Consider the following 15,398-nt stretch of genomic DNA (forward strand, 5'->3'; position numbering starts at 1 on the left):
TCGGGTGATGCTGGTAGAGCTGACGTCTTCTCCAGGTTGACTGCATGTGCAAGTTGGTGATTTGGTTTTGGTGGGCTCTTGTCTGTGCTTGAGGCATAGACCTGGAAATGAACTATGGTGTATCCGCTGAGCTGCGGTAGCTGCTTGGGGGCTCACTATTACTCAGAACACAAAAAAGGCAGCTTGAGTTGGCATAAGTTGCAAAGTTATAGGTCTGGGAGGAAGGAACTGGATTTGTGGTGGATGCTGGTGAACTCCACCTCGGGCAGAAGGAGCCGATGCAGCTATGGGATAGAAGAAGGAATTGTCTCCTGGCTGAGTGGAAAAGAGGAACAAATAAAATGTGACAGTAAGAGATCTGTCTTCACCTTACAAAAAAGGTCAGAGGTGACAAGGTACTTAAAGGAGTTAATTTTAAAAAGTAAATCCAAGCACAAGCAAGAGCAGGTGACAGACTATTTAGGTAAATTAGATGTGGTCCTGTGGGCAAAGCTTTGGGAAATTTCACTGAATGTACTTAAAGAATAGACTAAGGCAACTTTTGCATGGTGAGCAGCCACCTTAGAGAGCATCTAATGAAAGGAGATCCTGAGGTCTTGAAATACTGGGAGAAATAATGGGACTACAACCAGCCTGTCTAAATAATCTGGAATAAGCAGTTAAGCAGTTAGTGTTTACCCCGTTAGGGAGGTGGGAGAATATGCTGATTAAAAATCCACCAGCGTGCATTTGTCTGGACCGTACAGCGTCCAGTTGGTCCATGCCCCTGCCTGAAAGGGTGGCTTGCCTAGTGGCTGAGCAGAGGCGAGGGATGTAAGAGATCCTAACTCAGTCTGTGTCACTGACCCGAGTGTCAGCCTCATAAACAAACAAGGGAGGGACAGGAGATAGGAAGCAACCCTCAGATGGACCCCCAACCAGATGAAAAGCTGTGCTCAAAGGGTTCCTGCCTGCTAAGGAGACCCTGGCTAAGCAGGGCAGGTGAAAATGTCGCTATTACTGAAGTTTGGGAGTAGGACGAGCTAGTGCTCTGCTGGGGAGGAGGAAAACACGAGGCAAGCCTTGTGCCAGGCTGTACGAGGAGTGACACCTCTAAGGTGCAGGAAGCAATTAGTGCCGTCTGTTGCTGAAGGACCAGGCTTAGAGGTAGATGCAGTCCTTGGAGAAGGGTGTGCGCCAACAAAAGAGTATCCAGGAAAGCAACAGAAATTATTACGGTCTTAGAAATATGGTGTGGGAGGAAAGGCAAGAAGAACTAGGACTATGTAGCCTGAGAAAGAAAAGATGGACGAGGGAACTTCGTGGTCTTCAAGGGTGTACAGCAGCATACTTCCAGAAGACTAGTTGTGATGAAGACAGGGCAGGAAGCCACTTTACTGGTGATGCGGGAGTTCAGACTTCATGGTTTTCCATAATACCAGTTGGTGTGGTGAAGCAGAAGAGGAGGCTATCTTGAAGGGGGGTTTTATGGTTTTAGAGGGGGGGGGGGGCATTGGGTTTTTTTAGAACAACTTAGCCAAAAGTCTTTAGATACGGGTGAGTGGCAGCTGGCTGTGCCTCAAGCAAAGAATCTCACCAGATGACCTATGAAAGCGCCTTCAAGCCTGGCAGTTAGGTGAGATGTTTGACTCCTGGAAAGGCAGCGGTGAGTAGCCCCAGGAATGAGACTTTACTGCTGTAGGAGGTGCTGGGGAGACTGATACTAACATGCACTGTGTAAATCCGGTGTCAGTGCTCAGAAAAAGATGCTGAAAAATTGAAGAGAATGCAGAAAAGAGTTAAAAGATAATCTGAGGGCTGGAGAGAAAGCTTTATGGTGAGAAACAGAGAGAGATCAGCCTGTTTATCTAATCAAGGAAAAGATTAAGGTGAGACTTGGTTATTCTGCATAAGCATAACATCTCTTATGACTCTGTATCGTTAGCTTGGTAGGGTGGAAATGCCAGGGCATGAAGAGTGGCAAGAAAAACCCGTGGGGAGATGCTGGGGCTGTGGTCACCTTCAGAGCTGTGCAGCCAGCCCTGCGTTCCCCTCTTGCATGGGTGGAGGTCCCCAACTTTGCTGCTTTCTCAGTGCACCCCCGTTCTCTGGGTCTCAAAGCTCTCCGTGTTTGTTGCTCCTGCCTTGTTATCTAAGCCCTTTCCTGGAGGCTCCGTTACCTTACGAGGAGGCATCTTCAGTAGAAGAAAGCACTAGCCTGGCCCCAGCTAACACAGGGTGATGCCCTGACAAACCTACACCCACTCTCCACGCACGTGCCTCTGAAATTGGGCCCTGCCTCTCCTTGCCCGAGCCCGTCCTCTGCCTCCGAGTGATTTCTAGCATCCCTTCCTCTGTGGCACCCGGCTTCTTCGCCAAACGGGTACCTGGGAGCAGCCAGCACCTACCACCTCTCAAAACTCAGCACCCAGGCCGGTGAGAATGATGAATGAAACCCAATGTCACCCTTGCCTCTGGTTACTGCCAGCCTGCAGTCCAGAGCTCCGTCACTTAGAGCTGCTGGTTTATTTAGGGTCATTACGCCCATTTTCAGTCCATGAGGTGACGTTCCTGCCTTAGCCCGAGGAACAGACTGTGAGAGGGAGATTGGGTGAGATGCCACAGCAGATGGCTTGCTGAAATCTTGCTCCATCCACGACTTCCCTTTCACCCACTGACGCTGTTAAAAATAAAAATGATCCCGTGTGCCTGACAGGATGTATCCCGTGTAAATCCCTGCTGCCTAGTGCTCCTGGAATCTCACGCTCTTGTGTCTTCGTGTTTTATTATCGCCTGGGGTAGGAGGGGAATTTCAAAGCTAGTAGATAGCTCCTGACTATGGTTGTGAGTCAGGGGAAAGCAAATGCTTTGATGTGCTTTAAAGAAGAAGGGTGAAAAACCCCCAGTGTTTCACTCCTTTATTTTGTTTTCTCTCAAGTTTTGTCGCATTTGAAGGGAGCAGAGCTTTGGTTGGTAAGGAATAACCCTGGTAAGCGTTTGTGCCCTCCTCTGGGGGGGGTGTTTGTGCCCTCCTCTGGGGGGGGTGTTTGTGCCCTCCTCTGGGGGGGGTGTTTGTGCCCTCCTCTGGGGGGGGTGTTTGTGCCCTCCTCTGGGGGGGGGTGTTTGTGCCCTCCTCTGGGGGGGGGTGTTTGTGCCCTCCTCTGGGGGGGGGTGTTTGTGCCCTCCTCTGGGGGGGGGTGTTTGTGCCCTCCTCTGGGGGGGGTGTTTGTGTCCTCCTCTGGGGAGTCCAGTGCTGTAGGGTGGAACAGCCCGAGTTGTTCAGAAGAGTCTTGGGGAGTAGCAGCCGTAGCTCAGCTCTCCTGGTGGGTATGGGGTGAGGGACACACCTCTGCAAACCACAGGCGTGAAAACACAGTGTGGTGGCAGTGTTTGAGCGTGGTCTGGGCCATGCCTGTAGGGTGCATGAGGTGCCTCCTTCAAAACACCTGCAGCTTCTGGCCCGCTTGGTGTGCAGGATTGCCTGTTCTGATTGCTCCGCTGATACGTTGTTTTGGCAAAAATGCTCCTGCTTCTCAGTCTGGTTTTATTCCACCGCCTCCAAACACCGAGAAGCAGTTTTGCCAGTATAACTGCACCTCCGTCAGCAGACTTGTGCCTGTGGAGACACGTTGATGGCTTGGGTCTTTGTCTCCCTGTCTGACACGGCTGCCCTCGCGGATGTCTCTGGGGTTGGCTGGCTGTGCAAGATCAAATAGGACCTCCAGTTGGAGCTCAGAATTCGAGGGAAGAGAAGAGATGGGGCAATCAAAGTAGAGGAGGTGTGCAGGTTTAATGAGCCTGTTTTTAAAATACATGGGAGTGACTGATGTCTGGGTAGGGAAGCAGTGCTGGAAGTGTGTGGCTGAGAACAAAGAGGAGAACAAAGCAGGTTTCAGACAGCTTGGGGAGAGGGGGCTTTAGTATTTAGCCCGCAGCATGTATGCTCTGCCTCTTGTTGTTTGCACTGCATTTCTTGGAGCAAGAAAAAGGATTTTTAAGCCTGTTTAGTGAAGGTAGTCTCCGGCCCATCCAAGCAGTGGTACATGCGATGCGTTGTGGCTGAATAGGTGTGTGGACTGGGAACTCCCAGCCTGGTTCTGAAAAGCTGCTGCAGGGTGGTGAGCCTGTCTGGTCCATAGCAAGGATGCCTGCCTGCTCTTCCCTCTGCTCCGCTTCCTTCCCCCTGACTGTTTCCAGCCTGTCAATCATCTTAATCAACCTCTAATTGCCTCCCAGCCCTCCCTAGCATTTCGGAGCATCCCTTGCCTTGCAAAGCCCGCCCTTCCCACCACCCCCTCCTTGCAGAGCTGGCTCTGGAGGCTCCAAGTAGAGCTCTGGGGCAACACCCTCTCCTCCTACCCCAGCGCCAGGGCTCGGCCGCCTTGTTATTCCTGCTCTACCTCCCTGCGTGCATTTTCGTGCCCCGTTTTGCCTGCAGGAGCCTTGTGCCAGGCAGATTTCAGGATCTATGAGGGTTTGAGACTTGAACGTGGCTGGAGGGGGGCGGTTTGGGGTTGGGTTTTTTTGCTGGTTTGGGGTTTATTTTATCTGCCCCTGCTTCTTAAGGCGTGTTCATTGGGGATGGTGGGACGGGAACTTCTGCCCCATCCCTTGATAACCCAGCAAGTGAGAACATCCAGGAGGAGGCCCTGCTGGCACGTGCTGCTGCCTGCCATGCTGGGAGAGGAACCTCCTGCTCCTTGCCCAGCGCTGTGGCACCGAAACAAATACCAGAGGGAATCGCCGAGATGTGGTTCCTGCGCTCCTGGTCTGGTGACCGTGGGTGCTGGGGGAGAAGAGAGCGGACTACAGAAAGGGGTCAGGCACTTGTGCTGTCCCTGCTGGGGTCCCCTCACAGGGCTGGTCCTAACGTGAACCTGAAGCCCTCTCAGGGTAGGGAATAACTAAAGGAGACAAGGTGATGGAGACAAACAGCAGGTAGCAGGAGGCAGCGTGTAGGAGCTGTGCAAGGTGCAGAATGGAGAGCCCTGTGGACTGGGGGCACTGAGCAGAGCACCCTGCAGCACCCAGCTCCTCGCAGGTACCTGGAGGTGGACGCTGCCCGCGGACAGGAGAGGCTGTGCTGGCGCTGGCAGGGGGTCCCGTGGGTGGACAGGGAGTGTTTTATTCCTTCTTTCTCACTCCTTGAGACAAACCTGCTGCTCGGTGCCGCTGCGCCCTCCCTCAAGGGCAGGGAGTGTACCTGGTCCCGAAGAGCCGAAGCGCTGACCTCGGACAGAAGGTGAAACGAGCAGTGGCAAAACTTTATAAGGTGGGCTGCTGCCCGCCTGGGCATCTCCCCGGCTGCTCGGGGGTGGCTCGAAGCTTGTGCTCTTGCAGTTACCCCAGCAAGCAGCTGAGAAGCCATCCGAAAACATCTTTGGTTTGAATCCTGTGGGTGGTGACACTCTCAATCAGGGACAGGACAGGGGTGGCTCACCCAGGAGAGGGGTAGATCCAAAAGCCTCGGCAGGGGAAGGGGCAGCAGGGAAGTGACAGCCCCCCTGCCGCTTCCCTGGACCTTACCGATGGGAGCAGAGGAGCATAGCTGCAGGATGTACCCTTCACTCCGAGGAACTCCACAGGCTTTCCAGCTGACTAGGAGGGGGTGCGAGCAGCAGGAAATATTTGTGCTGCTGGTATATCTAATCTGGAAAGTGGAATGCTTTTCTAATGCCCGTGAATTGACGACGTGATCTCCCTGGGAGGGGTTGTATGGGACTGAAGCAGAGGCGTGGGGCGTATCGGTGGCATGCCCGTGGTCATGCAGCCGCTTGGGGTGGGCTGCAGGGCAGCAGCCAGGCTGTCCTGTGTTGTGGGTCCGTGCTGCTTCACTGCTGCTCTCTAAAACGGGGTGCTGACACCTCACCCTGTGACTCGGGGCGGTGGGGATGCTGGTGGCAAGCTCAATACTTGGTCAAGAGCGGTGGGGAGTGAGTCAGCACTGGGGGTGGGTGAATTGTGCTGGAAGGAGCAGGCGGGCTGGGGCGTGGGTGGGGATGGCCGGGAGCTGCCACAGGGATGTGTGGAAAGCTGGGAGAGAGTAGGGGCACAGCAGCAGGTACTGGGGTGAGCCAGGAGGAGGAAGAGAGTGGAGGGTCGTCCTGGGCACAGAAAGCGCCGCCGGTGCCTCTGCCTCTGGCAGCACGTGGAGCTCAGAAAACTGTAGCCCCAGCAAGCCTGTGGCGTGTTGGTGGGGAGGAGCCGTGCTGAAGGTCTGGCACATGAGGGCGAGCTGAATGGGTGGTTTATAGCCGAAACTCGTGCAGCTGACCAGCAGTTCTGGGCGCTGTTTGTGATGATGTGCTCTGTTCCTGCAGCTCAGTGTGCTCCAGGCGTGCCTCTGGACTCCCACCCTCGGCTGAACACGCACCAAGCCCCAGCTGAGGCTTTCTGGTAAAGCTCCTGACACAACCTTCCCTGTGCCCATTATGAAAGGTTAAAAACTCAGAAATCAATCCAGCCTCTTAATGTAAACGTGCATCCTCACTAGCCCCTTTGGGGCTGGTAAGTGCAGTGGCATAGGAGATGGATCTGGGAAATGACAGGGGAACACAGCCAGGAGGTCCATTACCAGTTTGGTGGGGGGGAAGAGGTGTTGGCTCTTTGAGGGCAGGAAAGCAATAACTGTCTTGCAGATGGAGAGGAAAATGTGAGGCTCTAAAAATGAGCCTGGCGTTGGGAGATGGCTGGATGAAGCCAGGAGGGAGGAATGGAAAGTGCGGTGGTGGCTCTGGGAGGAGCCAGGGGCTGGCACTGGTTGTTTTGCCTGGATGGGCTTCAAAACTCTGATCTGCCACCATATGGGTGTGCAGCTCAGTAACATCACGTGGGGTCTGTTTCCAGCCACCCAGGAGGCGATATAGCTTGGACACTGGAGAAAGTCTGCAAAAAAGGAGCCCTAGGAGGTACTCTTTCTTGCCTTCTGTTGCTCAGAAGCATATGCCTTGGCAGTATCCCGAATGTGAGACATTGCCATGGGGGCCAGGGGTTGTAATCCCTCTCTTTCCCCTACCCCACTTTGAGACCCATAGCAAATTTTGTGCTCATCTGTGCCCACTGCTGCGGGCTGGAGTCATTAGTGCCCCCGCAGTGAGATGTCCTTGCTTTATACAGCCTTCCAAATCTGACTCTTCCCAGGGGTGCTGAGCTAGTGCAGTGCCAGAGTGACCATCCGGAGCGCAGACTGGGTGAGGATGAGCAGTGAGGGCTGCCTTCCCACCCCTCCCCTGCCAGGGGACCGCTGGCTGCCAGGGTTGTGGTTCCCCCCTGGAGGCGGGCACTGCCTGAAGCCCTGTCAAAGCGTTGTAGCAACCAGCAGCCCTTCCTTGAGCTGCTTGAAGAGGGTCCTGGGAGCTGTCAGGAGGTTTTCAGAGACCTCATGTTAAATCTGTTCTTCAACACCTGCTGGCACTCGGTGCTTCCCAAGCCTGGAGCGTGCTGCAAGGGGATGCTGGTGCACTCGTGTGTGCTGGATCTGATCTCGCCCTTCCACAGGAAGATCTTCCCAGAGCTTGAGGGTCTGACATGGAAAAAATGCTGAGTATGCCCTCGAGTCTGCTTGCATTGGTGAGGGAGCTGCCTGTCATCAGCCATGATGCAGCACCCAGCCCTAAGTAACCCTCCCACGGTCCCCTCATCTTCCCATGGCAGGAGAAAGGTCGCTTGCTCGTGCTCCCTTGACTCATTTCGTCCTCCTCTTCCAACGAGAGAGCGCTTGGTGTTGGTAAACAGCATGTTATAAATAGGCAGCCGATGCTATGTCGGGAGGAGTTTTCTCCGCTGGTGAGCACAGGCATAGTGGGAACTGGACCTGCTAGCTGTGAGCTCGGCTGGCAGGCGTGCAGAGGCGCTGGTGGCTCCTCGTCAAGTGGCCATGGCTGACGGGAAGCTTCCTGAGCGCCAGCTCTGTCCCTCTGGCCCTGGGAAGCCATCCACAGCCTCCCACCCCTACCAACATGTAGATGGAGGCATCGGAGAGGAGGTTGGAAAGCAGTGAGGATTCAGGAGGCAGGAGTGAGGTGCGTATGGCTGTGTTGGGCTGCGGTTATCCCCGAGGGGCTGCAGGTGTTCCGTGTAGGGACAAAGGTACTGCAGCTGGCCAGCTGTGGGGTAAAGCTAGGGGCTTGGTCGCTGTCAGCTTGCTCTTGTTGGGGTGGTCCCTGGCTCAGGAGAAGGTGAATAGCATCTGGGTGAGACTCTGAAGATGAGCAGATGCCTGCCCCGGGCCGCTTTGCAGTGCCCACTGGGGTGCTGGGTGGAAGGCACCAAGAGAGGGATCTGTGCCTGTGCCACTTGGAGAGCCAGCGTTGACCCCGGAGCTCTGCCGGGGCGGCGGATTTCTGACGAGCTGCAGAGAACGAGTCGGCCCTGGGTGCGTGCGTGCGTGCGTGACGTGGAGCCCAGCAGAGCTGCAGGGTTGATCTCGGAGGTCCCAGCATTGACCCTGGTGGGTGGCGTTCCCCTGCCCCCAGACCGGGCAGTCGGTGCCCAGCAGCCCTGCCCGGTGGCTGGCACCGCGGCCTCAGCCCGGTTTCCGTACGCGCGGATTCCTCGGAGGCTTTGACCGGGATGCCGCTCGGGTGGCGTAAGCGCGGGGCAGGGTGCCAGGGGTGAAATTCCAGCCTCTCCGCTCGCTTACAGGGCTGTGGTAGGATTGCTGTGGCGAGCCTCGGGCGACAGCAGGCGAGCAGCGGGGCCGGCCGGAGGAGATGCTGCCCTTCTGCATCCCTGTACTTTCCAGTTTCAGGCCCTGGAGGAGCGAAGCGTGGCTGCCAGGTTTGCTGTGGGGGTAGCCAGGCACCTTCCCCTCTCGAGGCTGGCCTTGGAGGTGCGTTCCCAGCCCCAGCAGCGTAGGGTGGAGAGGGGATGTCCCCACCGCAGGTGGCTGGGATTCGGGGAGGTGGGAGTTGGTGTGACTGGGGTATACCTCCTCCTAGGGTGATGTTTAGGCAGGGAACTGCTGACTTTGCCTCATTCCCTTCTATCAAAAGGCAGGGTGACTGGGGGAAAGAGCAGCTGGGCTTGCCTGGGAGCTCTTGGGAGGGCAGTGGTGGCTTGCAAAGTGCAAACCGCATCTGAAAGCTCTCCGGTTTGAGGAGCGGAGAGGCTTTGCAGTGTTGTCCGGCCTTACTCTGCGTTGCCCAGGTTGTGTTTTAAGCCATGTAAACCCAACACTGCCTAATGCTTTCCTGTGAAGTACCGGACTGGCTCCTCTGAGCTGGTTGGGATGCGCTGGAAGAGCAAGGCAAGAGGCACCCCAGGAGCAGCCTGACCGGCGTGTGAGATGAGGCCGTGTGGCTGCACTTTCTCCCTTGATAAAAAGCCAAATGCCCTGTAAGAGGCTCCTGCCTGATCTCCAGCGTGTAGCACGGGTCTTTCCACACCACGATCTGAAAAGTAAACGTTAGGAAGCCGCTCCTCCATCATGTGTTCATGGAGTTTGCATCTGTCCTTGGCACCTCTAGACAGCCTGCCCTGGCATGAGCGCAGGAGACCCTAGGTTGTACAGCTGCTTGGGGAAACTGTGAGGCACTCGAGTGCTTTAGTGCAGGTGACCTTCTCAAAATACCCCCTTAACAGCAGTGGGGACAGAAAGGCCGTGTTAGCTGTGTGGTCGTGTTTGCCGAGAGCCAGGCAAGGCCTGAAGCTAATGGTGATGATGGGTGGCAAGTCTGAAAGCAAGGTTCAGGTGTGTCCCTGTGTGTAAAAACGGGACAACTAGGATGTTGGAATGTTTGATATAAATGGGAGAACTGGAGTTCATCATGTAACAGTTGACACTTGTCAAACTACTGTGTTTATTTGAAAAGTAAAGCAAGCTTGCTTTCCCCTCGCGCCGCGGACAGTTTGGGCACCGAGGGAGGCAGCTCTGCTGGAAGGAAACGTGAAGCAAGAGGACGAGCTAGGGTGACAGAGTTTAGACATTCGGTCACAATGTGCCTCAGAGAACCCTTGGGCCTCTCAGGCTGCGTATGCAAAGGAGTTGTGCTGCAGAGCAAGGAGACTGCGGTGCCGTTCTCCCTCTGGCTCTGGCCGTATCCGTGCTTGGGGCGTTGGGGCACAGTCCGGCGAGAAAGATGCTGACCACACGGAGACACGTCGGCCGTGGAAAGAGGCAGAGGCTGGAAAGGTGTGCTTGGGGAAATGCCAGGTGCACAGAGCTTAGCTTAAGGGGAGCAGAGGCAGGTGAGATGTCTCCTGACAGCAAGGGATCTTCAATCCCCTTGCTGAGAAGGGGAAGCGGTATTTTTGGAGGAGCAGCCGTAAGCAGAAGTAATGAATTTTGGAAACAGAATCAGAAGGAATGGCATGCCTTTCGAGCCTGCCAGAACCATTTCCCCTTGAAGAGAAGAAAGCTTTCTGGTCGAGGATCATTTATTTAACCAGTCACTATGAAGTGTACTGCAGGAACCTATTTCTCATCATCAAAGGAAAATTCTGGTTAAGCTACTTGATCTTTGCCTCTGCCCTGAGACGCTCGACTGGGGCTGGGTTGATAACTGGTGCACATAGCCAGGGTTCAGAGAATGGTCTTGGAAAATATCTGGTGCTTGAAGCAGAGCACAGTGCTCAAATCTGTCCCTTTTTAGGTAAACACTTTCATTTAGCCATGTGCTTAAGTTATGATGACTTCAGTGAGAGCATTTCAAGATAAGTATGTACTTAGGAACTTTCCTGAGCAGGGATGGTTTCTTTTGCGTGAAGATCCTTGGAGAAATATCTTAACAAGCATTAGCCCATACAGCTGCCAAAGCTAAATTTGCTTTGGGAGAAATATTAAGTGGTAACATACTCTGCGTTATCAGTTAGTCATTAATCTCGGAATGCCGTAATCTACTAATTGTTTTTATACTCCTGCTCCTGTGATGGGTTTGGGAAGGCCAGGCAAACCTCACACCTACAAGGAAAATCCTGGAGGAACTGCTTGCTGTTCTGTCGTGTTGTATTAGAGGCCTCAGCTACTGCTTTAGCAAGTGATTTGGCTTTTCATGCAGTACACGTGGTATGTTGTCCTGATCCAGAAGCGAGGTAAGAAACAGCGTGTTCACCCTGTCCAGCATGTGAGCCAGCAAAGAAGGGTTTTGTTGTCTGAAGGTATCCTGATTGTCTTTGGGGTCCACTGGCTCCTTCTTACTTGGGTGTGCTGCCCCTCCTGCCCACCTCTGTGATGCTCGCTTCACGTCGGTCCGTGCAGCCAGCTGCCCCATCCATGGAAGGGGAACAGCCAGGAGTGTGATTTCTTGGTGGAAACCTACGGTGTGCTTTGGTGCCTCCTGCCAGTGTTGTGCTGTGTGCTGGTAGCCGTGCTCAGGGAAGGGTTGGGGTGGTGGGTACAGGGTGACCTTCAAACGTCAAGCCTTCACGCAAGGATGGAGACACAAGGTCAGAGGTGAGATTCACCCCGGGCTTGGGGCACCTGCACCCCAGCCATCGGTGCTGTCACGCTGTTTTCTTTCAGCATGAGAAGTTACCTTTGGAGGCATAGAGTACGAGGGAGCGCTTGAGGGGGGAGAGGTGGTCTTGGGAAACATGGCCTGAATGAGCCATGGGTCTTGGCTCCCACTGACAGATAAGGATCAAGGCTGAAGGGCTTAGCCTGGCAGCAGAGGCAGTGGGTGGGAGCAGCACAGCTCTTGTGAGTGTGGTGCCTCTTGGGGCTGCCGCTGCAGCTCCAATCCAGCAGTTCCCCCCTGGTTTGCACTCTGTTTAGGGCAGTGCTTTCCACGGAAAGCAGCCTTCGGGTGCACAGGCTGCCTTACAGCAGCTCCAGGCCATGATGCTTAGCTGCTCCTGGGTATTCTCCAGGCTCCAGCCCATGGAAAGCGCCTGCTGCTGTTTTCAGTGCCACAGCCTAGAGGAGCAGAGCCCAGGAGATGCTGTGGATGCCTGGCAGGCATGCCTGAGGGGGTTGCCAGGTATCCATTCTTAGTGTTCTGTGTGATGGTGGTCTGTCTGGGCAGGAGGGCCCTTCCTGACGTCACCTCCAGCAGCCCTTGGCGCGCAGTACTTGGTGTGCTCTGCATTGCTTCTGAGGTGACCTCCAAGCCATCTCCTTCATGTAAAGTCAGGATTTCCATGGTCTTAGCAGGCAGGAGCACCCTGGCTTCAGCTGGGGCTGCAGGCAAGAGGAGCCCAGGTTGCCAGCTGCGAGTCTTTATTGGACTTTCATAGGCTTGATGTTTGCTCTTGTGGAGCTGTGCTCCATGGATAAACAGTGACTCAGAGTGGCTTTGCCCAGTTAAAGCACTGTTTCTTTGTTTGTCCTAGCGTTGACATAGAGTCTGGATGACACGAGGCTTGCACTGCTGTGTCTTATCAAAAATCCGGTGCCCTTCTCCAAATCCAAGCAGCCACTTTATCTCGCACACCTTTCTCTGCGGGTCTGGGAGCCGGACTGCTTGCCTTGAAGTACCACTTCGGTGTTCCTGGTCTCGGCTGGACACTGTTGTCTCTGTGCCCAGTGCCCAACCGGCGCTTTATTCCCTCTGTTCCCAAGCCAGGCCCAGCTCCTCTTGCCAAACCCCATGGGGTGGAGAGAGACCATTGAAAAGAGCCCAGTCAGCATCTCTCAAGTGCTGGTGGCTGGCTGAGAGCCCAGCGTCCCCAGCCTGGAGCATGTGAGTGACTCCTGCCTGCAGACCCCAGCCCTTGCAGTCGAAGGCAGGCAGAGCTGCCGTGAAAAACTCAAACAGAGGTGGTCCACCTTCATGCTTCCCGGCAGGTAAAGCTTATTGGGGAGCTGCCTCTAGATTAGGTCCCTCTGGCAGCATCAGAGCAAACTTCCTGCAGAAGAGGAATTGGGACATTTTTGGGCAGTGATGTGCCAAGTGAGGTCCAGCAGTTCTCTCTGTAGCATAGATCAGGGCATGGGGGCAAGGGCAGTCTCAAGGCTGTGTTTAAGGTCCGTCTCATTCTGCTGTTGCTGGGCTCTTTAGTGCCCAGCAGGAGCTCAAAATTGGTCTCTCGCAGCTTCTGTCTCCCGTGCTGGAATTCGGTAGCTTCTGGGACAGAGTGTGTAATGGGAACAGTGTGCCATTGTTCAGTCTCAGGGTTTTTCCAGCACCACAGTGTCCTAGTTTGGCCATCCTTGTGGCCAAGGTTGCCCTGCTGCTCTTGGTTGTACTGGGTGCTGCGTGAGCCCTGTGCGTAGCACCCGGTGCTGTGCCCTGGGCTGGACTGTGCTCCTGTTGCTGGAGCTCTGACTCCTGTCACCATTTCCCCAGCAGATGCAGAATGCTGGTTTCTAGATGTTCTCCTAGAACTGTCCTGGCTTGTTGGCCGCATCCAGACCCCTTGCTGCGAGAGCCCTTTGCTGATGTCTGCCGCTGTTGAGGAACGATTGACTTCCTTCCTCCTCCTGCTGCGGCTGCCGAATCTCCTTCTCAGCACGGAGTCGTAAAGGGAGCTCAGTTCTGCCTGCTGCAGGGCTGTGATTACCTTGACCTTCGCTGCTTGCCTGTGCTGCGCGTCCTTTGTAGACCAACCCCGCAAGGCAGGGCTGTAAGGAGGGGGAGAGGAAGGCAAGAACATCCCCAGCCTGCGAAATGCAACCGCTTGGTTAAGGTCTGCTTCAGGACCTTGGAACAGAACCAGCCTTCCTTTGTTATAGGAAGGGTGCAGGTGCCAGGGTTTGGAGTAGGTGTTGCTGTTACTGTAGGAGCAACACCGAGAGGCTGCTCCTGCTGGAGGTCACGCAGCATCCTGGCTGCTTGTCCCCCCCGCCCCAGTGCCCACAAGGGAAGGGGTTTCCCTCTGGGCTTCCTGGGTTTGCATCCCCCGTGTGTTTCCCGCTGGATGAGAGCGCCAGGCTGGTGGGTGCTTCCCTGCTACTGCCAAGCTTCATCACCTGATGTGAAGGAGTTTTTTAATGTGTGCTGCTAAGTGTCCTCTCTGGGGATGCCCCTCTAAGCAGCCCATGCATCCGCTTTGCCGCTGCTCCTGCACTGATAGAGGGTTGCAATTTTCCTGGGTCCCTATGGGGCACTTGCTGAAAGCAGGGGCCTGGAGTTTTCCTGAAGTACCATCCAAGAGAGATGATGTTCCAACCCTGTGCCTGCCGAGTGGGGTGTTTTCAGTGCTTAGGGCAGGAGGGCTGGGCAAGAGAGAAGCTTACCCACGGCGCCCTCTGAGCGGGCAGCTTGCATGCTGCGGAGTAAGGAGCAGGGGTGCTCCCAGGGCTGAGGTGGTAGGGTATCTTACCAGCCCCTGGTGAGGAACCAGCTGTGGAGCCCTGAGACAGCTTGGACAACTCTGAGAGGTGCTCCTTGCCACACTGCCTGGGGACTTGCATCAGCGAGGGTTTCCTCGGTGGGATGCGCTGATGACACGGTGTGGGTAAGGGATTGTAATCATTCATGCCCAGTGGACAAAAGCCCTGTGTCTGAGGGCTGTGCTGCAAGGAGGTAAAGGCTCCTGTCATGCAGGAGGGCGGAGGAGGAAACAGTCAATGTGACCTTGAGAGACTAGCTCAAAAACCTGGTTTTATGAGACACACGCGCGTATGCCTCACTCAAGAGGAACAGCTGGGTACAGATGAGAATACTCAGTTTGTGACGACTGGTCGGGGACAGATATGGGGCATGAGGGAGGGCAAGTGTGTTAATACTCCCCTATGCACAAGAGGATTAAGATCAGAGATAAACAAGAAGCTCTAAGATGAGGTGAGCTTACTGATAAACGAAGGAAAAAAAGGGATGAGTGCCGGGGGGGGGTGCAAAGCTCCTGGTAAAAGTGTGTACCTGTGCAAAATGGACAAGATGGCACTTGGTCACTTAAGAAACAGAGGAACATGGAAAAATTCAGAGTAAATAAGGGATCACCAGGGAGATTGGTCCATGTTTCAGCCAAGCCAGATGTCGTGCACCTGAACAGCTCGCCTTAACAGTGCTCAAAAGCCAAAGTGATATTTGTGCAGTAACGATCCTGTGTGAATAGTCACTCTCCCCTGAAAAATGAAGTGCGGGAGAGCCAACCCGGCGCAGGCCCACAGGTATTTTGCAAGGAAAATACAGACCCTGTGCAAGTAATGTAAGCGCTGATAATAGACATGCAGGAGAAAACAAGGCGGCTGCCCCTGAGGAGCAGCCCATGTGCTCCTGTGATCCGGCAGCCAGAAGCTGGAAATCACTGAGTCTCCATCCTTGAGTTCAGTAACCATCCGTTGGGAATTGGTTGAGTCGCTGCCGCTGGGGTGTTGGGCGATAGTTGAGAGCGCCTGTTGGCTGGGACTTGCTCCCAACCAGGGCTTGGTTGGCATATGGCCGCTGCGGAACGTACAGCGTGAAGTCCAGCGCCTCGTCACTCTCACCACTCGACTTATTTATTGTGCGTTTGCTGTGTCACTACCAGCATATGCCTACAGGAAGCGAGGGAAGCCAAACAGCAAGCCGTTGTTTCTTTATAGACTATAAAGTACA

Source organism: Leptosomus discolor, chromosome 2 (genome assembly GCF_034619465.1).
Source record: "Leptosomus discolor isolate bLepDis1 chromosome 2, bLepDis1.hap2, whole genome shotgun sequence".
In the NCBI taxonomy this organism is placed as follows: Eukaryota; Metazoa; Chordata; class Aves; order Leptosomiformes; family Leptosomidae; genus Leptosomus; species Leptosomus discolor.